At 38.9% G+C, this 24,179-nt stretch overlaps 1 protein-coding gene and 1 long non-coding RNA gene across 2 annotated transcripts in view; one reads left to right on the forward strand and one right to left on the reverse strand.

Annotated features, from left to right (window-relative positions):
* ALPK2 (alpha kinase 2) overlaps nt 1-8,278 on the reverse strand; it is a 100,267-nt gene extending 91,989 nt beyond the window's left edge. Inside the window, exon 1 of the mRNA XM_084887733.1 lies at nt 8,014-8,278. The gene's annotated coding sequence lies outside the window, so the exon portion shown is untranslated. The remainder of the gene's footprint in view (nt 1-8,013) is intronic.
* Nucleotides 1,516-23,637, forward strand: LOC311624465. Its single transcript, XR_014795326.1, has 3 exons — nt 1,516-3,730; nt 6,268-6,429; nt 23,470-23,637. It is a non-coding gene; the product is annotated as an uncharacterized lncRNA (long non-coding RNA).
* The last annotated feature ends 542 nt before the right edge of the window (nt 23,638-24,179 follow it).

The following is a 24,179-nucleotide window of genomic DNA, read 5'->3' on the forward strand; positions in this document are numbered from 1 at the left end:
GCCCTCTGGTACAGACACTTAACATATTAGGCTTTTATTATACAGGATGTCCAAAGGAAATATAAAGCCACAAAGTAGATGAGTGGTTGCTGGGGGTGGCGGCAGTGTACAGAACATTAATTAGCAATCAATTAACATGAGGGACATTTTTGGGGTGATGAAAATGTTCTAAAGCTGATCTATGGCGATGGTTGTGCACCTTGATAAAATTACTAAAAACATCATTGAACACTTAAGAACTGTGAAAAATAGCCTCCGTAAAGTTACTTTTTAAAATAGAGAATGAAGGAGACAGACATTTAATAAGCACCTATTATATTCCTTGCAGCATTGCTTGTGATAGCAAAAGACTGGAAGTCACCTAAATACCCACCAATCACAATCTAAAAAAAATGAAATAAAATAATAAAAATCTAGTTACAGTGTATCTATATGATAAAATTTTTAATAGCAATGGGCACTAAAAGCAAAGCAATAGGCACTAAAAAATAAAGCAGTTCGTTCTGGCCAGTGTGGCTCAGTTGGTTGAGCATCATCCATCAACCACGTACCAAGAGGTCACTGGTTCTATTCTCAGTCAGGGCACATGCCTGGGTTGTGGATTCAATCCCCAGAAAGGGCCCTGGAGGAGGCAGCCACCTGATGTCTCTCTCTCTCTCTCTCTCTTTTCTCTCTCTCTTTCTACCTTCCACTCTCTCTCTAAAATCAATAAAAACATATTATTACAAAATAAGGCAGTTTTGTATGCACTGATATGGAATAATCTCCAAGATATATTGTTAAATGAAATAAACAAAGTAAAAAAGAAAGTGTAGAGTATGCTATCATTTGTATATGAAAAAAAAATAATATTTCAATATGCTTGTGTATACACATAATTATTCTAGAAATACACAGGGAACTGGGAACCTGGTTGCTCCAGGCCAACTATTTGAGGAAACGGACACTAGTTGAGGATAGCAATTTCTCTTCATATCCTTTTGGATGTTTTTAATGTATACATATTACCCAACACACAAGTACAATTTAACTTTTAAAAACAAATAGTGAGCAACTCCCTGTGCCCACAGTGGGCCTGGCATATAGATACAGGAACTGAACACAAGAGGCAGCTGCTGCTCTGCACTCAGAATTAGTTTTGAACTTTTTGTTTACAGATGAAAAAGAAAGTCTTCCCATTGATACTCCTGTCCTCTGCGACTTAAAATCTGTGGCAGTTTCCAATTCTTTAAGGAGAGCTTTAAAAAAAAAAAAATCGCTCAGGGTTAAATGAAACCTGTGAGAGGGGTCAGCACCTCCCCTGATTTTACAATTGGAAAACACAGGTTAAGCAACTTTTCCTAGGACACACACCTGGTTGGCAGTCAAGTCCATGATTCTTGACTCTGATTTTTTATTTGTTGTGTTGATGGGATACATTCCTCTGCCTACTTTACCCTTGTCATCTCTCAGGGTAAAGACAGGCAAGAGAGCCAAGACCAAAATACTATACATATACAGCTCTTGACAGTGTTGGTAATGAGACCAACTCCCTGTGAATTAATTGGTAAAAATCACTGTGGTTTGAGGTTGAATGCAGTGGGCTAAGAATTGTGGCCCATGTAGGCCTGTGCCATCAGGGTCATCACCAACTCTCTCTCTTGTCCCTCCTCCTCTTCTCTGTCCCAGTCCCCGTCACCCCTATGCTCCCAGGCTCCCTGTACCCGCATGCTCCCTCCCCACCATCCACAACAAAACCAGGAGCAACTCCTTTGGAGAATGTTAACTTTAAATGGGACTAAGAGGTAGAGAATTTCCCTGTGGAGTTTCGGGCTTGGCCAGTATGGGGAGGACCTGGGAAAGGCCCTGTTCTCCTGCCCCACTCCCTGCCCTGTAGTGGGCAATAATAAGCCAGCCCCTGGTGTAAGAACTGAGTTTGGATTTATTATGTTGAACATACCACCTCTCAGTGAGTCTAGCTTTGGAGACTTGATGGAGAATGTCAGTCTCACCTTCTACCATCATCTTCAACCTAGTCAGCGGGTCTTAGTAGAAAACTTTTTATTTTTATCTCCACTTTCCCTATTTTCTGATTTTTTACATTTGTTTTTTTACCTTTCTTTCTCTAATTTTCTTTAGTAAAGTGTGCCTTAGAGATTAGGACACCACACCCAATGATAAGCACCTGGAGAGGAGGGGGATACGGCACTCAAGGCTCCCTTCCTTCCAAAGGCAGGACTATCTTAAAATGCCTGGGCTGGGGTTTAAAGCTGCCCCCACCCTCCTATATCATCACAGTAGGAAGCTGCCCAGGGCTAACCTGATGATTAGGGAAGAGATGGTTTGGCCTTTCTCTAAAATGCCCCAAAGCTCCTACAGGGGCCATTTTGCTTGTCCAGCTAACTCCATCCCCTGCCTCTCCCATAGTTCAAGCCTGGTGATGGGTGGGCTGGTCCTTGCCCTTCCTGCTTTGTGGGTGCTGATTGGTCTAAACTGACCAAAGTGCTCTTGCTCTGTGATTGGTTTAGTAATAAGTCTAAACCAATCAGCACATGGATCTCTCCAGAAAGTAATTCAGAAGTGATCCAATCAGTGCAAAGCTTAGGTCTTTCACTGGGTCCTTTAAGCTGAAAAAGAAAGCATGCTGAACCCAGGGGAGGGGATAACCATTTGAGACTGAGAAAGCCTCCCTGAGGATGAAACCAAAGCCAGAGAAGAGCAGTCTCCAGAACCACAGGGAGCCAGAGCTAGGGTCCTGACCAAACTCCTGGACTTTGCAGTTTAGTGTGAGCAGTAAGTCCCCACTTCCCTTTAAGTTAGTTCGAGCTGACTTTTGATTGTTACTTCTAGGAAGCATACTAAAGCATCCATACCTTCTCCTGTCCCATGGTGCCTGAAATTTCCACCTCCATCCAGAGCTCTACCCCGGACATCCCCTCACCAAGTTATAGATGGAAGTAAAGGAGTTAAAGTTAGATGGCTTAATCAAAGAATTCCCCAAGGAAGTTCTGGGGACAATTGGATAAAGCCTAGCCTAATGAAACGAATTTCTGAGTTCTATTCACACCTTATCTCTTTCTGCCTTTCATGTTTTCCTTTGTTGTTGTGTTTTTTTTTTTCCTTTTTTACAGGAAGACCACCTTCCATCTCGATATGTTCAAATCCCACACGTTTTCTAACCCCAGCTCACATGCTACCTTGCCCTTGAAACCTACCCTGATAGCTTCGGCTGAGGAAAAAAAAAGACAAAAAAAACCAGTCCCCTCCCAATGACTGACCGCTCACCTCTGTGTGTCCTCCCCACACTCTATTCCCCCACAGATACACTCCTCTGTCAGCTGCTTGCCCACAGGACACTAATGGGTTTACCCTCTCCACAGCTCTAGCATATAGTGATTGCATCTCTGAAAAGCAGGCAAGTTTAGTGATTGAAAAGGACAAGCATGAATAGATGTTCTTCAGGGATTATAGGCTTAAGAAATAGTTATAGCCCTGGTTCTCAGGAGAGTGGTCCCTGGATCACACCATCAGCATTAACCAGGAAATTGTCAGATATGCAAATTCTTGGGACCTTCAGAGTCAGAAACTCTGTGGGTGGGACCCAGTCACCTGTGTTTTGACAAGCTCTCTAGATTCTGTTGCACTTTAAAGTTTGAGAACCATTGGACTAGAGGATGCTGTTAAACTACTGACTGAAGAGCGAATGAGCCTGGCTATGTCAGAGCAGGACTGAAGACCAAGAGAAGATCAGGTGAGTTTTGTGACCCTGACATATGGGAGCAGCCACAGAAGGGGTTGCCCTAGAAAGAGTGGAGTGCCATGTACCCAGAAGGGAATGATTCAGGCCCTAACCGGTTTGACTCAGTGGATAGAGCATCAGCCCTCAGACTAAGGGGTCCCAGGTTTGATTCCGGTCAAGGGCATGTACCTTGGTTGCGGGCACATCCCCAGTAGGGTGTGTGCAGGAGGCAGCTGATTGATGTTTCTCTCTCATTGATGTTTCTAACTCTCTATCCTTCTTTATAAAAAAAAAAAAATCAATAAAAAATATTTTTTTAAAAAAGAAGAAGGGAGCGATTCAGAACTGTTGTCTCTTTAACCTGTGTCCATCCTTTTGACCTGTTGTCCAAAGTCTCCAAATCCTTTGGGCTGTCCCAGGAAGGTGTGCATTGGCAAAAATCTCAATGAGGGCTCTAAACATTTTAAAATGTCCTTTTCAGTCAGGTAAGTCAGGCATTTACTTTTATTTCTGCCATCCCTGAGATGACAGGATCACTTTCTCCCAAGTTCATAATATATATATTCTTCTCCCAAGTTTTTTTTTTTACATTTGTGAATTTTCAGATTTCCTTTCTTGGCAAAATTAACCCCAGAATAACAGAGTCCTTGTGAACCTGTCGGTAACTCAAGCAAAGAATTTATCAGAATACCCTGAGGTGCCTGGGCAAAAGCTATGGGGCATCTTGGTAAAGGCAATAAGGAAGATAATAAAGATGTTGGTAAAATTCTTCAGAGCTATCCCATGAGCCCTGCTTGTGATACTTGTCTGCTACATCCCTCTGTGCCTGACTCACCCTCACCTCGGAACAAGGGTGCATCCTATTCCTTATGAACCTTCATCCTGACCTCCAAATTCCGCCACGACTCCTGAGATGGCCCACTCAGCTACTGTCTCTGCTGGGTCACCCAACGGCTAGTCCATTTCAGAGCATTCTCGCTCCACTCACCCTACAGTGCCTGTGTCTAGCAGAAAGGGAATCAATGCAGGGCTCCACTCTGACCTTTGGGAAAGGCCGGGCTTGTGCCTCAGTTTTCAGAATAATCACAGAGATTTGCTTTTGCCTTCCATTCCTGTGGCTTCATGAAAACTCATATTTAAATACGGAACTGATATGTACTAAAAAGCATTTCCAGGTGGTATTGATAAGTCTCTGCCTCTGTTTTTAAATGATGAATATACCATCAACTATTTTCAGACAAAAATAGTTTTTCTTACTTATAGTAGATGCATTCTAAAATATAATCTTTTTAAAAATTTTGCTATCACTGTTTTCAAATACAGAATTTCCTTCAAAACAGTCTAATTTTTTATATTATTTTTGTTTAATCATTGCACTAATGTCAAAAATGTCGAGTTTCTATTACTTTATAGTTTATATCATAAAAGCATCCTGAAATTTTATGGGGGAAAGAGAGAGAGAGAGAGAGAGAGAGAGAGAGAGAGAGAGAGAGAGAGAGAGAAATTTTTTAATTAGCTCAAGAAAGAACTAGCTTTTGGAAGACAAACAACCCAATTTAAAATGGGCAGAAGATCTGAACAGACATTTCTCCAAAGAGAACATACAAAGGCTAAGAAACATGAAAAAATGTTCAATGTCACTAATCATCAGAGAGATGCTATTTAAAGTGACAATGAGGTACCATCTCAAACCTACCAGAATGGCTATGATCAATAAATAAACACACAACGGATGCTGGTGAGGATTTTGAGAAAAAGAAACCCTAATACACTGCTGGTGGGAATGCAGACTGGTAGAGCCACTATGGAAAACAGTGTGGAGTTTCCTCAAAAAATTAAAAATGAAACTGTCATTTGACCCAATGGTCCCACTTGTAGGAATATATCCTAAGAAGCCAGAAACACCAATCAGAATGAATATTAGCATCCTTATGTTCAGAGCAGCATTATTTACAATAGCAACATTCTGGAAACAGCCCAAGTACCCACCAGTAAATGAGTTAAAAAAAGGATTTAAAAGGTTATGGTACATTTACACAGTGGAATACTATGCAGCTGTAAAAAAGAATGATCTCTTACCCTGTGAGACAGCATGGGAGGACCTGGAGAGTATTATGCTAAGCGAAATAAGCCAGTCAGAGACAAATAAGTATCACATGATCTCACTTATCACATGTGGAATCTAACGAACAAAATAAATTGATGAACAAAAAGATCCAGAGACATAGAAGCATGCAACAGACTGCTGAATCTCAGAGGAAAGGGGGTGGGGAGTGGGGAGAGATTAACCAATGAACTTATTTGCATATATGCATAGCCTGTGGACAGATAATAGTGTGGGAAAGGCCTAGGGAGGGGAAGGGGGCAGGGTGGAAGGGATCAAAGGGAGAAAAAGGAAACATTTGTAATACTTTGAACAATAAAAATAAATAAAAAATAAAGAACTAGCCTTTGGAAAAACTACAACGTGACAGATACTTTTGAGGTGTTTACTCAGCTAATCCCCCATCACCCCTGTGAACTTGGATATTGTTATCTTCCTTGTACAGATGAGAACACTGGAGTTCAGACAGTGAGAAATTGGGCTAGAGTCTGCTTCCAACTGTGACCCCAGAGCCTGGGATTTATTCCTCAACACCACCAGCTTCTCTCCCTCTCCACCCAGAGTAGGCTACGCATGGCATCCTCCTTGCACAGAATGATACCTACAGGTAAGTGTGCATGCGACGGTTAAAAAGGAATTAAAAGTGGGGGAGGGGTGATCTTTACAGATGATGAAAATAGGAATTTCACTGTCCCTAAAAATCTTCCCCAGACTGTGATCGGATGTTTTGCAAAAATTTCAAAAGGGCAATGTAATTTAAAAACCAAAATACATTTAGTTTGGTCCTGGCCAGGTAGCTCAGTTGGTTGGAGTGTCATCCTGCACACTAAAAAGTGGCATGTTTGATTCCCGGTCAGGGCACATACCTAAGTTCCGGGTTAGATCTCTGGTCAGAGCTTGCAAGGGGTGGCGGGGAGAAGGAAGGGCGGGCAACGAATGGATGTTTCTCTCTCACATCAGTGTTTCTCTTTCTCTCTTTCTTCCTCTCTCTAAACATATCCTCGAATAAGGATTTAAAAATAAAAATAAAAAACAACTTTAAAATACATTGTTTTAAATCCGGATTTCCAAGATCTGAATGTGTTTACTGACCACTGGTGACTTTAAATGCAGAACCTGTCAATTGGTCGATTCAGAAGGCGGCCTACAAGGCCCTGGGCCTCAGCCCAGAAGCCTCACCGCAAAGACGTGCATTCAGTTTTCTCTCAGCTCCGGGGCTGTCATAAAGCAGCTCTTACCATTCCCAGTTAATTAATCTTAAACACTAAAGCCAACCTTTTACTCAAGGCGAAGGTGTGAAGAGAAAATAATTAGAGCAGAAACAGCTCTAAATGCTTTTATCTATTTTTAAATGACTGCTCGACGTCTGTAACTGAAACCCTTAATAGGTGGTTTTAAAGCTTGGATGTGTTCATCAGCATGTAACGTGACCGGGGTGCTATGTTATCAGTGGCTTTTTCTGGTTGTCTTTTTGTCTTAAATTTTTCTTTTTAAGATCAGTGTAACAACTGGAGTACCACGTCATGCTTCTAGTTAACAATACTGCACTGTACACTTAACACTGTATTCAGAGCAAAGACCTCACGTTGCGTGTTCTTACCACATTTAAAAAAAATAATAATAAAATAAAAAGAGCTATTTTAATGCCCGGATGGATGTTGACAGCAGCAGCCATTTTGAAATGCCCGATAGCTTTTCAGTAACGTGACTCCTCTGTGTCCACTCAGAACGTGGGGTTTCCAATCACCATGGTCACCCAGGTAAAAGGAACAACCTTTCACTAAAACACCCAAGTACTCCAGGCAGAGGTCTCCGGGGCGTGAGTTCCTGTGGCTGTGCAAAGCCTTCACAAATCACTCCTTTGAGTCATTCTATATGTTTGTTTTTCTAAATTGACTTTTTTTTCTAAGTGTCGTGATAGCCATGATGTGCAAGAATCTTTTAAAGTTACAGTCAAGCCAAAAGAAGCAGGCATTCAAAAGATATGATTTCCCAAAAGGAACCTAAACTGAAAGTGAACATTTGGCCACTGCAAAGCCCTACAACCCCAAGATGCCACCCAGCCCTTGCTTCACTTCGTTCTGTTTCACAAGGACACAGCCTGCTCTGTTCCCTGTTGCAGAAAACGTAAACGGCTGCACACTGAAAGCACTGCTATTCCTTATATAAAAGCCGAAGTCCAGATACTTACTTTTCAATACTTTCTGTCCCAGAGACGTGATGGGAGAGCTGGCTCGGCAGAGGGCTCCCTGGGCTGCCTGGGTGGCATTGGTGGGGCGCCCCTGCTCCTGGGCCTGGGGGTTCAGAGGAGCTAGGGGCTCGGGGTCTTGTCCACGATCCGGGTCAAAGCACAGCTGGATCTGTTTCCATAAAAGCTCCTCTCTTCCTAAGAGGGAGGATTCCGTGCCCAGGGGAGTTCTGGAAGGAGAGCATTTTTCCCTGCCCTCGAATGAACTAGGTCATTGCTGAAGCTGGAGAGTGTTTTTTAGCATCACTGTGATGAAACTTGAGGGCTGTTCCTGCAGTAGGTGCGACACTTGTTGTTGACGCCGGGGAGGCCCTGGCAGCGGGGCCCAGTGAGCTGATGAAACGCAGACGAGCTGTCACTGATGTCTCAGGGGACTGAGCAGCGCTCCGCAGAGGCCATGCGGGACCTCGGGGTTTGTGGCTGGCCGCTCAGAAAGGCAGAATCTCGCTGCCTGATAAAGTGATTAAGTCAGGAGTAACACCAGCAGTCCTATCAAGGGTATCAGGCATCTGAAGAGCACATAGGAAACCCGAGGGGGGTGGGGAGGGAGGTGCAAATAAGAGTCATATGTTGTTCATTTAGAACTGGTATCACTGTCGTTCTCTGAAGTTCTCTGAAAAAAGCAGAAGTCACAGCAAGGCAGGATCCACCCTCCACCCACTCCTCCCCCAGCAGTCCTCCCCCTCCACAACCCCCCTCCCCCACACATTCTCTCTCTTCCTATTATCACTACAGTAGTAAGAGGAGAACAGAGCAAGAGCAGAAATCCAAAGAAGAAATGCCATGAGCCCTGTTCCTTCACATGGTCAGGAAGTGTTCCTGTTGGCAAAGTAGATTTTGTGACATGGGCATTTCTTTTACTCAGTTTTGTCCAAATCCAAGAAAGAACATAGAAAATCCAAAAGCAGTATTCTGTAGCTACTTTGCCTCTCCACAAATGTGTTTCAGTGTAACGCACCTGGAAACTGACAGCTTAGAAAGAAACCTCTTAGGGAACTGGGCGAGGGCTAAAATTAGCAGCTCTGAGTGGGTGACCTTGAAAGGGACATAGCTGTAACTATTCGCTCTGTCCCGAGCACTACAGTCCTCAAAAGCACATTATTTTTCCACAGCACAGTGCACGCATCACTTAAACTTAATAGAATAAAATGTTTCACGAGACAAAAAAAAGCATCAAAAACTGAATAGCAACAAGGGTATGGTTGGTGTGATCTGTTTTTCAGTGTTACCTTCACATGAGAAGAAAGGTCTGGGAAGCTGACAGACTGAAATAATAACTGCCTCTTTGGGGATGCCTCTATGAGCTGCACCAGAATGCAGAAATGATCAAACCTCGGGAACTATGGGGAACAGTTGGTGTTATTTAAAATTGGAGCCTGTTCAGAGATCTTTTTTTTTAATGTAGTTTTATTGATCTCAGTGAGGAAGGGAGAGGGGGATAGAGTGATAAAAACATCAATGATGAGAGAGAACCATTGATTGGCTGCCTCCTGCAAGCCTCCCACTGTGGATTGAAACTGCAACCTGGGCATGTGCCCTTGACTGGAATCAAACCCAGGACCCTTCGGTCCAAAGGCCCACGCTCTATCCACTGAGCCAAACCAGCTAGCGCCAGAGATCTTTCCCAGATAAGAGGACATCGCTTTACGTTGAGAAAGAAGAGAGAAGGAAGATGAGATGATAAAATGTAAAAATATATGGCACAGCAGCAGGATAGGATACAGACACAAGGGAACCGACAGTGGTAACACAGTGATAAACGTGAGGTGCTCCCTGGGAGGGCCTACATGGAAAAGTGGACACTCAGTCTGAAACTTCATCTTGTTCTGCTCAAACAATTTGAAAACAAACACCCTCCACTCCTAGAATACATCTCCTTGTAAAATAATGCTAAGGAGAGAGGAATTTTTATATATACAAAATGGATTTGCCTGTATTTGTTTTATTATTATCTCATTAGTCTGCCATCATAAAATTTCTGTTTTAATCTTAGGTTTAGGGGAGCAGGAATGGAAGAGAAGCAGAAACAGAGACCTTAGGATTAAACTCAAATAGGCCACAATGCTGTCCTGAATTTTCTGTGATTATTGGAAGGAGAGGATAGAAGAGATAGAAGGGGAGACATTGAAGAGAAAAAGGAAAGAGATATTTGAGCCCCTCTAGTAGCATTAAAAAAACAAAACAAAACAAAAAAAAAAAACCCACAAGTTTGTGAGTAAAAGTAAAGATCTGAAAATGTTTAGCATCATTCCCAGTAAACAATATGAGATATATGTTTAAGCAATCTTTTTCTGGAGCTACAGGAGAAGAAAGAAAGAAAAAAAAAATCCTTCATTTGTGCAGAGTTGAAAACGTATGTTTGTATCAGATTTTTTTTTATTAAAAAAATATATTTTATTGATTTTTTTTTACAGAGAGGAAGAGAGAGGGATAGAGAGTTAGAAACATCGATGAGAAACATCAACCAGATGCCTCCTGCACACCCCTAGTGGGGATGTGCCTGCAACAAAGGTACATGCCCCTGACCAGAATTGAACCTGGGATCCTTGAGTCCGCAGGCTGACACTCAATCCATTGAGCCAAACCGGTTTCAGCTGTATCAGGTGTTTTTTAATTGCTTCTCTAGAAAGGCATTTGGGGCTTTATTCTTTTTGCCTCTCGAATGAATGGGTGCCGCTCCCTCCACAGGCCACTCTGGGCTTGCAGAGGACTTGCATCTTCATCAGGTCCCAGTTAATCTGAATATTCAAAACAGATCTATTCGGTTCTTAAGCTGCTCTTTGCTTCTAAAACTCGGGTTTGGTTCGGTACATGAGGAGTTTATCTGCTCATTTTATTCCTCCTAGGAGAGAAGGTCCTCGAACATTCGTGTTTAACAGTACCAGTGATAAATGCCCTTCCCAGTAGAGCACATTCTTGGCTGAGCCTGGGTACCAATCACATGTCCGGTCAGATCAGATTTTCTGCCAGGATCTCTGGGCCAAGCTGGAACTGGGCAAGTCTCTCCTGCTTCGGGGAGCAGTCCATGTTTTGGGAGGGTCTCCGACTCCCTCTCCCTCTCTCAACAATTCATCCCCACCCAGGGTCCTGGGTTCTCATATGTTTTGCACTGTGTGTGGTGCTTGGCTCACTGGACGTGATCTGACTTAGGCATTGCAACCTTCATTCAGTTCCCTGTCCTTTTAAAGGCTGCCAGTCACTCAGGTAGGTCAGTCAACTCAACAGGCATATTTTGGTACAGAGGGGGAAATGTTAATGTAAATAAGATTATTAATTATAAATAACTAAAAATGGATTAAATTTTCATTAAGATCTAAAAAAATCATTGCCAGGTAACATGCTTTTCATCCCAGGTAACAGATTTCTATAAAGTTCTTCATGAGATCATGAAGTTTTTAAATATTTTCAAAATAGCAATTAAAGGGGGTAGGGGATTGGAATGGGAGGTTGAAGACAAATATGTGATACCTTAATCAAAGAAATTTTTAAAAATAGCAATTAAAATTTTGATTTTTGTCGGAGGAGTTTTTCCGAACATAGGAATGTTGTTTGGAATTTGTATTTCCTTCCCTCCATGGTATCAAAACTATAAGTGGTCTTTAGATTCACACCACACTGTATGGAAGTATTTAATCCCACATGTTCCTGAGAGGCCGTATTTCAGCTCCCTACAACTACAAGTGTCAAAACCAGGTTAAAATCCAACTTAACTGCATAAGACAGACTAAATACCCGCGGAGAAAAATCCAAGCATCCATGATAAAATTCTGCCAGTTTATTCAGTTTCATTACCACACACACACACACACACACACACACACACAGAGAATTACAACTTTCAGAATAAAAGCAAAATTCCTATTTTCACAAGTGTATATGTTGAACCCTAGGCCCAATTTCACTGATGCTAAGTCAAATTAACTAGTTGAACAGTGTATGGATGTTTAAATTTTTCAAAGATTTGTATATATTCTATATGTTAAGTCCTTTTATAGAAGTCTTTTTTTTTTTTTAATGTTTTTCTTCTAATTAAAGTATGGGGAAGGCCTGGAGTAGGGTTGGGTGGAGTGGGGTAGGGTGGAGAGAGGCAAAAAGGGAGAAAATGAGAGATAACTATAATACTTTCAAAAATATAATTTTTTTAAAAAAGAATCATCACGGATCACAGTATGAAATTAGATGCCAAAAAAAGCAATGCACACTAGTTACTGAATATTACATACTCATTACTGAAAATGTTTAATATTTTGATTTAAAAAAATTTTAATCTCCCTCCATGCTTAGCTAGCCACCATTTGGGTATATTTCTTTTTATTTTCCTTTTGTGCATGCTCATACATGTACTTTTCTTAGAAAGTCTCCATACTGTCCTGTCATTTGACTGCCTATACTTTATGTGGCTAGTGTTCTGTCAGATATTTGGGTTGCTTATATATTTTGTTTTTATAAATAATGATGTGCAAAGCAGTCTTGTAAATAAGTATTTGGGCATGTTGCTCTTGTCTAAGGACAGGATGTGAAAGTGGCATTAGTGGGTAAAAGGTTATGAATATTTTAAGGTTTTGAAGTTAATTGCCAAACAAAACTCGAGCGGCTGTCCTGCGGGGTGTGTCCACCAGCAGCAGGTGTGAGCCCGCCCACCTCACTGAGAGGAACCTGGCACTCAGCTCTATCACGGAACGTGCTTTTGCCAACCTGAGAAACAAAATTGGCATTGTAATGCACATTTCTTTGATTACTAATGAGATTAAATATTTTATAAGTTCATTGGCTTTTTTATTTTATGAATCATCTTTTCAATTTGGGGGGGGGGTTCATTTTGCTCTTTGAGTGACTTCCTTTTGCACATATAAAAGCATTTCATATATAATTGGCTTCAAATAAGTTCTATCTTTCAATTTGTGGCTTGCCCTTTTATTTGTGAAGCTTTGAAATATAGAAACTTATGAATTTTTATTTAATAAAAACTATTGAGGGGAGAAAGGGAAGTTGTTTCTTGGGTACAGAGTTTCAGTTTTACATGATGAAAAAGTTCTGGAGTTCATTTCACAATATATAATTGGCTGCAAATATACTTAACACTACTTAAGAATAGTTAACATGGTAATTTTATGTTAATTTTACCAAAATTTAAAAATTAAAGAAATTTTTAAAAATCAAGAGACAATCCATGTTTTAGGGTTGGAAGACTCAGTATTATCAAGTGGCAATTATCGCCAAATTGATCTATATATGCAGCACAATCCCTATCAAAATCCTTAGTTTTTGTAAAAAATTAATAAACTGATCCTATAATTCATATGAAGATGCAACAGAATTAGAATACTCAAAACAATTTTGAAAAAGGACAAAATTGTCAAAAGACTTATACTACCTGATTTTAAAACTTAATAAAAAGCCACAATAATCAAAACAGTGAGAAATTGTCACACTGTCATATGCTGTATATAAATGCATCAGAATTGAGAATCCAGAAGTAAACCCTTACATTTATGTCATTATTTAATTGAGATATGCCAGTTAATTTTTAGCAAAGGTACCAAGATAATTCAACAAAGGAAAGGATTGTCTTTTCAATAAATTGACATTTTATTTGGGGGACAATTGGATATCCACATGCAAAAAACGTCCTGACCTATGTCTCTTACTCAAAATCAACTCAAAATTGATGGGAGACCTAACTATAAATACTATAATGAATCACTTCTAGAAGAAAACACAGGAAAAAAATGTGATTTAAGTTATTTTGGATATATATCCAGATGTGGGATTGCTTAGACCATATGGTAGTTCTATTTTTAACTTATTGGAGGACCTTCATACTGTTTTCCATAGTGGCTGCACCATTTTACATTTCCAACAGTGTGCAAGGGTTCCAATTTCTTTACAAGTTTGCCAACACTTGTTAACTTTTGTTTCACTGATATGAGCAAGCCTAAGAGGTGTGAAATGATATCTCACTGTAGTTTTGATTTGCCTTCCCCTGATGATTAGCAATGTTGAACATCTTTTCATGTACCTGTTGGCCACTTGTATATCTTCTTTGGAGCAATGTCTATTCAAGCCCTTTGCCTATATTTTATCACTATTTTTTGCTATTGAGTTTTAGGGGTTCATTATATATTTTTTAAATAACCTCTTGTCAGATATGTGGTTTGCAAATATTCCCTCCTATTTCATAGGCTGCCTTTTCACTCTGTTGTTTCCTTTGCTGTGCAGAAGCTTTTTAGTTTCATGTTGTCTCACTTATGAATTTTTGTTTTTGTTGCCTTTGCTTTTGGTGTCAGATCTAAGAAATCATTGCCAAGATCAATGTCAAAAAGGTTTCCCCCCATTTTTTCTTCTAAGAGCTTTATGTTTTCAGATCTTATGTTAAAATTTAATCCATTTTTATTGTAGTTACTTTTTTGTATGTGGTGAAAGATAAATGTTAGGCATGTGGATTTCATTCTTTTGCATGTGTATATGCAGGTTTTCTAAAGAAGATGGATATCCAGTTTTTCCAAAATTTTTGAAGAGACTATCCTGTCTCCATTGCATGTTGTTGGCACCCTTGTCAAAGATTAATTGACCATATATGCATGGGTATCTTTCTGGACTCTCTAGTCTGTTCCATTGGACTCTCTGTTTCCTTCCATTTGTCGGTTTTTATGCCAATACCATCCTGTTTTTATTACTATAGCTTTGTAATAGAGTTTAAAATTAGGAAGTGTTATGTCTCCAGCCTTGTTCTTCTTTCTGAAGATTACTTTGGGTATTTGGAGTCTTTTGTGGTTCCAAATGAATTTTAGGATTGCTTTTCTGTTCCTGTTTAAAAAAAAAAAAAAAAAGTCTTCTTGATTTTGTAGATTGCATTGGGTAGTATAGACTTTTAAAAGTATTAATTCCAACCCATGAACCCAGAATGTCTTTCCAGTATTTGTGTCTGCTTTAATTTTTTCACCAGTGTTTCATAGTTTTCAGTGTACAAATCTTTCACCTCCTTGGTTAAGTTTATTCCTAAGTATTTTATTCTCTTTGGTGCTAGTGTAAATAGTATTTTCTGAAATTCCTTTTTGGATAGTTAACCTTTGGTATATATAAACTCAACATTATATGTTGATTTCCTATCCTGCAACTTTACTAAATTTATTAGTTCTAACTGTGTGTGTATGTGTGTGTGTGCGTGTGTAGTATTTACAGTTTTCTACATATAAGATAATGTCATCTTCAAACAGAGGTCATTTTACTTCTTCCTTTGAGATTTGGGTGCCTTTTATCTGAACTTTATCTTGAGTCACATTAAAAAAGATAAGACCTACTTGGTAAACCTGTGACTTTGAATGATTACTTCGAATTTCAGTTCCCTTGTGGCCTAGTAAATAAAATCCTCCTGAATATGATATTCCTCGTGACAGATACCCAGAGAGCCAAAAGTCTAAGACAGAATTATCACCAGCCACCTCGTGTGACATTGCTCCTTTGACAGTGTTGTTATGCTGCTCCCTTACATAACAAGACAGTATATGAGCCCATCCTCCAGCAAATGTAAAGGCGGCCTGGGAGCTCTGCAAAGGTCAGGAGACAGAGCTCCAGAACTCCTTTACCATGTGTTGCCTGCTGGTCAGGCAGCCTTGAAGACTTTAATGCCCAAGATTCTACATTAATGGCATTCATTTTAAAAGCACAGTCAGGTTTACCTGATATTAAATCAGGATTTTTGGCAAATTACGTGTTTCTTGTTCTTACCCTTTACTTCTATAGTTCCTTGGTCAATTAAGAGATCAATCAATTCTGCCTACTTGATAAATTATCAGGAAAATTATAAGCTTATTGCTGGAACAAAACTATCTCACAGCTTTCTATAGCACAGTCGACTGTCAGCTGCCTCTCTCCTCTCGAATTCTGAAGTCCTGTCCAAGCTTCATGCCCTCCCTCAAATACCTTGTACTGCCCTGTAACTTAGGAGTAGGAACTCTGTAATTACTTAATTGATTGATAAATACACCTGGTAAGTTATATCAGTTATTTAATTTAATCTTCACAAAAACCCACTAACATAGGCACTGCTATTATCACTATTTTACAGGTGAGGAAACCAAGGTTAAGAAGTTTAAGGAATGTGTGTAAGATTACCTGTCATCTGGGCTTGTCTGATTCCAGAGCTCATCCTCTTAACCATGATTAAAACTCATTTTTGTTTATTTGTATAAGTAGTTCAGGTTTTATAATAAAACATAAGAAGAAACTGTAGATAAACCAAAGAAAGAGGTGGAATCACCCAAATCCCGACATCAATATCTTTAAATAATCCCAATTACATCCCTAAAATTTATACATAATTATAAACATTTGTTCAATTAAAATTTATAATTATATGTGATATTATTTATAATTATTTATTTGTCAACATGAGATGATGCTCTCATTACATATTTTATAATCTGTACTGTAATTTTTCATTTGGAATATTTCCACTTAAATAAATATCTAGGTCTAGGTCAACAGTACTACCCTATAGAAAAGTAACTTAATTCCCCATTTACCAGCAATGAATCCATGCCTGTTTCCCTAATCCTTAATCACATTGGTCACATTCATATCTTTATTATCTTTTTCATTATTCAGTTTAATAATTTGGCAATTTGGGAGTCTAGAAAAGTATCCTATTCTATTAGTTAACTTTTAAATTATTTTCTTTTCTTTTTTAAGAGGTGACTTTTTAAAAAATATATTTTTATTGATTTCAGAAAGGTAGAGATAGAAACATCAATGATGGGAAACATTGATTGAATGCCTCCTGCACACCCGTACTGGGGATCGAGCCTGCAACCTGGGCATGTGCCCTTGACCAGATTCAAACCTGGGACCCTTCAGTCCACAGGCTGACGCTCTATCCATAGAGCCAAATGGCCAGGGCTAAAATTATTTTCTTATAATTGTTTAATTTTTCAATTACAATTGAGATACAATATTGCCTTAGTTTCATGTGTATAATTTTTAAAATTCTTAATGAGAAAGATTACTTTTTCCATGAGCTTTCAGGCTATATGTGCTCCTTTCTAAGTTGGCTATTCTTGAACTTTTCCATTTTTCTGTTGATTTCTAATTCTTATTGATTTGAAAGAGCTTTATGTACTGGTATATAGTAGACATTTACCCTTGTACTGTACCACACATTGCAAATGAAATACATATTTCTTATTAAAATATACTTCCTTATGTTCTTTACTGAATTTTCTTCTTTGAAAATTGGGCAAACCACAGGCAAATTGTAAAATCAATTAAATGTGTCTCTGGCATTTAACACTCTCCTTCCCCTCTTCTCTTTGCACAAGTTCTAAAGAATGCCTAACTTTACCAATGATCTCTCTTATAGATTATTGTAACTATTGAAGGTAATTTTACGAATTGACTTTTTTTAATTAATCTCCTTCACTTACTAGCTGCCTCATAAGATTGTTGCAGTAGAATTTTTTTATTTACCAATTAAGTAGGTGGAATCACTATTACTTAACTGCATTTCTGTTATTTAAAAGTAGGTCAAGTACCTTTTCATATATTCAAAGCATTTGAATGATTTCTGTCTGTGAACTGCCTGTTCATGTTTTTTGCTCATCTTTTTATTGATAGTTTTTTATTGACTTGTAAGAGTACTTTATATTTAGGAATAATACCTTTGGTCTTTAATACAGTTACCAGTTTGTCACTTGCATTTTTATTTTACATATGACATTTTGCCATGAGAAAAATCTTAATTTGTATATAGATAAATTTACCAACATTTTCTTTTAAGTCTTCTGAGATTTTTTTCATTTACAGGAAGCCCTCACTACTTTAAATATGAAGACATTTGTCTGAATTCTCTTCTTTATTTTTACAGTTTCATTTTTAAAAATATTATCTAAACCTTTGATACACTTGGAAATTATTTTGATGTGATACACAAGTTAAGATAATACTTTTCCCCATTTGTCTCAATAACCAATTATTCAAAATCAGTATTTCCTCACTGATTCAAAATGCCACCTTCATTATAGTCTAAAATTCTCCTCTATTTTGGATTCTTTTATAGTTTTGTATTCTTTTCCACTGATATGCCTATCAATTTGTTGATGTAAAACCATTGTAGTAGTAATGGCTTTTAAATTTTATTTTGATAGGGCTGGTCTCTTCTCATCACTCTTGTTTTTCACAACTTCTTGGTTGTTATCTGATTACTTTCCCAGATGAACTTTATAATCATCTTGTCTGGTTCCTCTCCAGCAAAATCCTATTGGTGACATGATCAGATCTGGATTTGAGAAAGATCATTCAACCTACAGTGTGAAGAATAAGCATGCATGAGGGAAGACCAATGAGAAATGCTATTTCAGGAGTTCACAAAAGAGTTGCGGGTAACTTGGACTAGGATGTGGCAGTTGAAACAGAAAGGAAATAGGATCAAGTGGTATGGAGAAATAAAAATTGCAGGACTTGGTGATAAATGTGATTTGTCAGTTTAAAAAGAGATGGTGGTTTTCTAGTCTTGTCTGGAGCAACTCTTGGATTTAGTTCAGTTCTGTAAAGGGTCCAATCTGGATCAATCCAAGGAGTTTTGGGAGTTACCCTAAAAAATTAGGTTCCTCTTAGGAAGAGACTTGGAGCTCTTCTGTAAAGAGATACCATGGGGTTAGACAAAATTCCCCAAAGTGAATTACAACCACCCCCATGCCCTCTACCAGGAAGACAAAACCAACTTCTAAAGCACTTCATAGGCTGTGGGGATGTACCCATGTCCTCAAATGTCATGGTTCTAAATTCTATCACATCACATTTGAGGCCTATAGAGCCAACTTGTGTTAATGAAGAAAAAATATGATACTCCAGTTTTTCTTTCTTTGGTTTCTCAAAAAGTTCTTCAAACAGAAGTACCATAAGATTTACCATAAGAGGTACCAAAAAATTTAAAATGGGAACTCAAAGAGATTCTTGCATACCAATGTTCATAGCAGCATTGTTCACAATTGCCTGAAGGTGGAAGCAACCCAAATATCCATCATCAGGTGAATGGATAAACAAAATATGCTATATGCATACAGTGGAATATTATTCAGCCTTTAAAAAAGGGAATCTTACCCTTTGCAACAGCATGGATGTACCTGGAGAACATTATATTAAGTGAAATAAACCAGTCAGAGAAAGAAAGACAAGTACCATATGATTTCACTCATATGTGGAATCTAATGAACAAAATAAACTAACAAAATAGAAACAGATTCATAGATAAAGAACAGAATGGCAGTTGTCAGAGGTTAGGGAGTTGTGGGCTGGGTGAAATGGGTGAAGGGATTAAGAAAAACTAAAACAAAACAAAACAGAAGGAAATTCTGGCACATGCTACACCATGGATGAACCTAGAAAACATTATAGTAAATGATATAAGCCAGTCACTAAAGTACAAATACTCTATGACTCCCCTTATATAAGGTACCTAGAATAGGCACATTCATAAAACAGAAAAGAACAGCAGTTACTAGGGGCTGGAATAAATAGAAATGGGAATTATTATTTAATGATTACATAGGTTCTGTTTGGGGTGATGAAGAAGTTCTAGGAATAGATAGTAGTGGTGATTGCACACAACAATGAGAACTTAAATCCACTGGACTGTACACATAAAATAGTTAAAAAGGCAAATTTTATGTTATGAATATTTTACCAAATTTAAAAAGTATATTTTTTAAAGTTTTCTTACAAAAGAGTGTGTCATGACAGAAGCATCTGCCTCACCACTAAAACCAATAGTATGATAATGTGATTGTGGTTATAAGTGTATTAGCTCTCTGAGACCTAGGTATTACTGAGCAGACAATACGCTTACCCAAAACAATGCAAAATATTTTGGGAAACAAACTATATAACCTGCATCTCCGGAAATCCCCTCCCAAGTAGCTAACCACAAAGGGAGGAAACATAACAAGGTGAAACCAAAAGTTTACAGTCAAAATTAGAGTCCATGTTATTCCATTCCATACCAGATAAACACAGGGTAAGTGTGTGGTCATATTCCACGCATTTAAAACAATTGGGGCATTTAATCTTTGCCTTAGTCTTTCTCCTCCATTTTTAGGGGTATTCTTGTTTCTAAGTATCTTTTAAAGCAAATAGGTCTAAGGTATTCAATTAAATCAAAGCTTTTTAAAACTCACTTGACAAATGACCTGAATATTAAGTCACCAGAATTAAGCAATATCCTTTGAAGAGTTCTAATGACAGCTGGGGGTGAAGCTGACTTACTATTGGTGAAATTGATGTTACCAGTGACCACTGAGCTAAAGATGATCAAGCTGCCAATATTATTCCCATGCAGAAAAAAATAATAACAAAACAAATTTGTTCCAGAGAACAGGCACTCTTAGTTGAATCCGTCATACAATATAGGAACATCTAAATGAACAAACAATCCAGAGAGTGAATAATATCCTGGTATCCAGAAAAAGGAAAACATAGTTGATTAATATTGTGCAAATGAATTATAGCGATAAAATTCTTTGGCGAAATTCCACACAAAAATGATGTTTCCTTAACACAGTCTTCATCATGCACATCATTAAAGAGTGTGCAAAGGTTAGGGTGTTGACTCAATGACAGCATATGAAGGGTACGATTAAGGGGAAATACTTTCCAAGGGAGGAGGTAATAGCCCTTCCAACTCATTGCTAAACAGATGAAGATGTGTGAGCTTTGAAATCCACAGGTTTGTGTAGCTTGGGAAATTGACAAACTGAAGAAGATAAATGGAGGAGGTGTTTAAAGGAAATGTTTAGCTGAGGTACCTGAAATAGCCACCACATTCTATGATGTGCAGGAATACTTAAATGCAGAGTTTACAAAACAGGTGGTATACTACAAATAATAGTAATAACCACCACACACCTATTAGAATGGCCAAAATTCGGAATATGAAAACACCAGATGTTGGCCTGGATGTGGAGCAACAGTGCAAATGCTAAATGGTACAGCCACTTTGGAAAACAGTCTGGCAGTTTCTTACAAAACTAAGCATAATATTACCATACAATCCAGCAATCATACTCCTTGCATGCGAAAAGGCAACCAATCAATGTGTCTCTCTTATATCAATGTTTCTCTCTCTCTCTCTCTCCCCTGCCTCCCTCACTCTCTCACTCTCTCTAAAAATCATGAGGATAAAACAAAAAACAAAAAAAAAGAAGAAAAAGAAAACACCCAGACCTCAAACTAAATTGTGCCCTGGTCCTCTTTAGAGTGGATCTTGGATGATCAAATTATCAAATAATAATAGCGAGGAGCAAAGATCAGCCCTTGCCAGCTCTGTCTTCATCTCCCTCCTCAGGCTGGTTTCCCTTTTGCTGAGACCCAACCTGCACTGTTACCCATAAAGGAGGTAAGAGAAGTGTCTCTACTCTATGAAGTCTGTGTGCCACGCCTTCAAAGCTTTAGGGAGATAAATTTAGACCTAAAACAGGAAGTAATTCTCTATGTGGCTGCGAGTGATCTAAGAGAAGTTATTGCCCCAAGATATTTGAAAGCTGAAGTGTGGGGGAGCAGGTCTCAAACATTAGCATGGATCGGAATCACCTGGAGGGCTTATTCTGCCCATATTGCTGGACCTATCTCCAGAGTTTCTAACTCAGAAGGCTGTGGTGGAGCCTGAGAATCTGAATTTCGACAAAAAGCTGATGCTGTTGATCCAGGGTCCACACTTTGAGAGCTTCTATGGTAGAGGTTCAAGAAGAGACAGAAGTCCAGCCAGCATGGCCCAGTGGTTGAGCATCGACCTATGAACCAGGAAGTCACAGGTTGATTCCCAGTTAGGACACATGAACAGGGTGGGGCATGCAGGAGGCAACCAATCAATTATTCTCTCTCATCATTGATGTTTCTCTCTCTCTCCTTCCTCTCTGAAATCAATAAAAATATTTTTAAAATATTTTTAAAAAGAAGAAACAGAAAACCTCTCTAGGCCACAGAGCTCTCCTCTGAAGTTGTTGGTGTTGGGCTAAGTCAGCTAAGGAGCTGACTTACGATGATAATAGTGTAAAATACGTTACTACATATGTACCTGTGTTGAGCTATTCTTGTTATTATTAAATACTTATTGATTGCTTACTTTAGAAAGACACCCTAAAAAATTCCCAATAGCATCAGAATTCTGATTTATATACTGTATATAAGACTCATTAAGGTCACTTAGTGAAAAACTTAAATTATAGAATATTTTAGATAAGTGTGCTTTTGCTCATAATTTCAACTAGCCTTCTATAAAAATGTTTCAAAAGGAAGTTTTCATTGAGGTTGGTTTACAAACAAATTTAATTAATAACATATAAGGATTAGCATATAACTAATGCATACTTTTTTTCTTTTATTAATTTCAAAGAGGAAATGAGAGAGAGAGAGAGAGATAGAAACTTCAATGATGAGAGAGAATCATTGATCGGCTGTCTCTTTCAGGGCCCACACCTGGGCATATGCCCTGACCAGGAATTGAACCGTGACCTCCTAGTTCATAGGTTGACCCTCAACCACCCAGCCACACCAGCTGGGCTTAAGTATACTTTACTGGTAAACCATTGGGTCAACTACACATGCACCTTCCTCTTTCCTTTCCCCCCACAAATAAAACTTACTTGCATTTTGACAGAATAATGTGCCCATCCTCCTGAAATAACTATGCTTGTCCTCAACATCTAATTTTAGCATATAACTACTATTAAACTTGCACTGTAAATCATTTAAATATTGCCCTCTGCCCTTACAAATAAACCTTATTTACATATCAATTTGCTTAATTTGAAGTACTCTACAATCCTGGAGCAGCAGACATCCTCCCTACCTGTCCTTGATCACGTGTTCTCCTCTCGGACCTAATGCCCTTCCACTCAGAACCTCAGGATTGAAGGAGCCTTAGAAACCACCTAGTCCACAACCCCAATCTGATCTACCAAATGTGACCTCAGGGGACTATGCCAAGGAATTCCCAGGCTCTGAATGGATAGCCAGGGATCATAACTTTTGAATCAATTCTTGGCATATAACATTTTATGAAGAGACTGCTAAGGTCCCTCCATCAGAAACCCCAGGAAACCGAGAATAGGTCATCCTTGGAGGCATGAAGTGGAAGTCTGAAAGAATAGCCAGGACCCGGAATCTTGAGTCCCCTGACAGTGTCTGCTTGGTTCCTAGGGATGTATTTATGGAAGAGAAGCATGTTATGTAGGGGACAGTATAGTAGATACACACACACTCTTTACCACTGAGTAAGTCATCAGTCAAAATCCTTATGGTAGAATTCTACCTTGATGAAATGGTATAGACTAGTAGGAACCACCATTGTACCTCAAGGCCTAGAGCAGAGGTGGCCTCATCTGCTCTCCCATACTTCCTGTCTTTCAGGTGCCACCTGGCCCACATTGGCTTTCAGCTACGTGTCTAAATCCCCACCCAACCCTGATCTAGTTGGCCTTGGTCCCAAGTACCTAGGGCTCGTGTTCCAAATAAGACAGCAGGATGCAGCAGTACCTAATAAGCAAATTGAGCCAGTGCTTATACAGAAGAATAGACTTATGAGTCTATTATGAATATTGAATATTCATATTATGAATATTCATATTATTATGAATAATATGAATATTATGAATAATATGAATATTCATATTATGAATAATATGAATATTCATATTATTATGAATACCAAGGAAGATAAAAGTGGCAAAAGATTGGCTGAAGATAAGTCGGGAGCAATCAGAGGATGGCATATGGCCACCTTCTCAATGATCTTGTAAAGGTAAATTGGCTATTTTTTTATGCACTAGTTCTATGGTCCCTCTTAACCGCCCTGGCTCTTTGGAATCCTGATGAACAATCATTTCTGAGCTATTCCTGGGAAGGGAGAGGAATTCAAGGGGGGATTGGTGATGGGTGGGGAGCAGTGCCCATGTTAGAAACTGATAGGAGCTGAATGCCTAGAAGAATTAAGAGTCCTTTCTCCCTTAAGAGTGAGCCTAAGAAATGGACCTTCACCCTTTTCTCCTGGGCCCTCTACTGGTCTTATTTATGTCTCCCACTGTTAACATTCTGATTCTGTGAAGGGAATAAGAATTTGG

Source organism: Pipistrellus hanaki, assembly GCF_964339955.1.
Source record: "Pipistrellus hanaki genome assembly, chromosome: 6".
Lineage (NCBI taxonomy): Eukaryota > Metazoa > Chordata > Mammalia > Chiroptera > Vespertilionidae > Pipistrellus > Pipistrellus hanaki.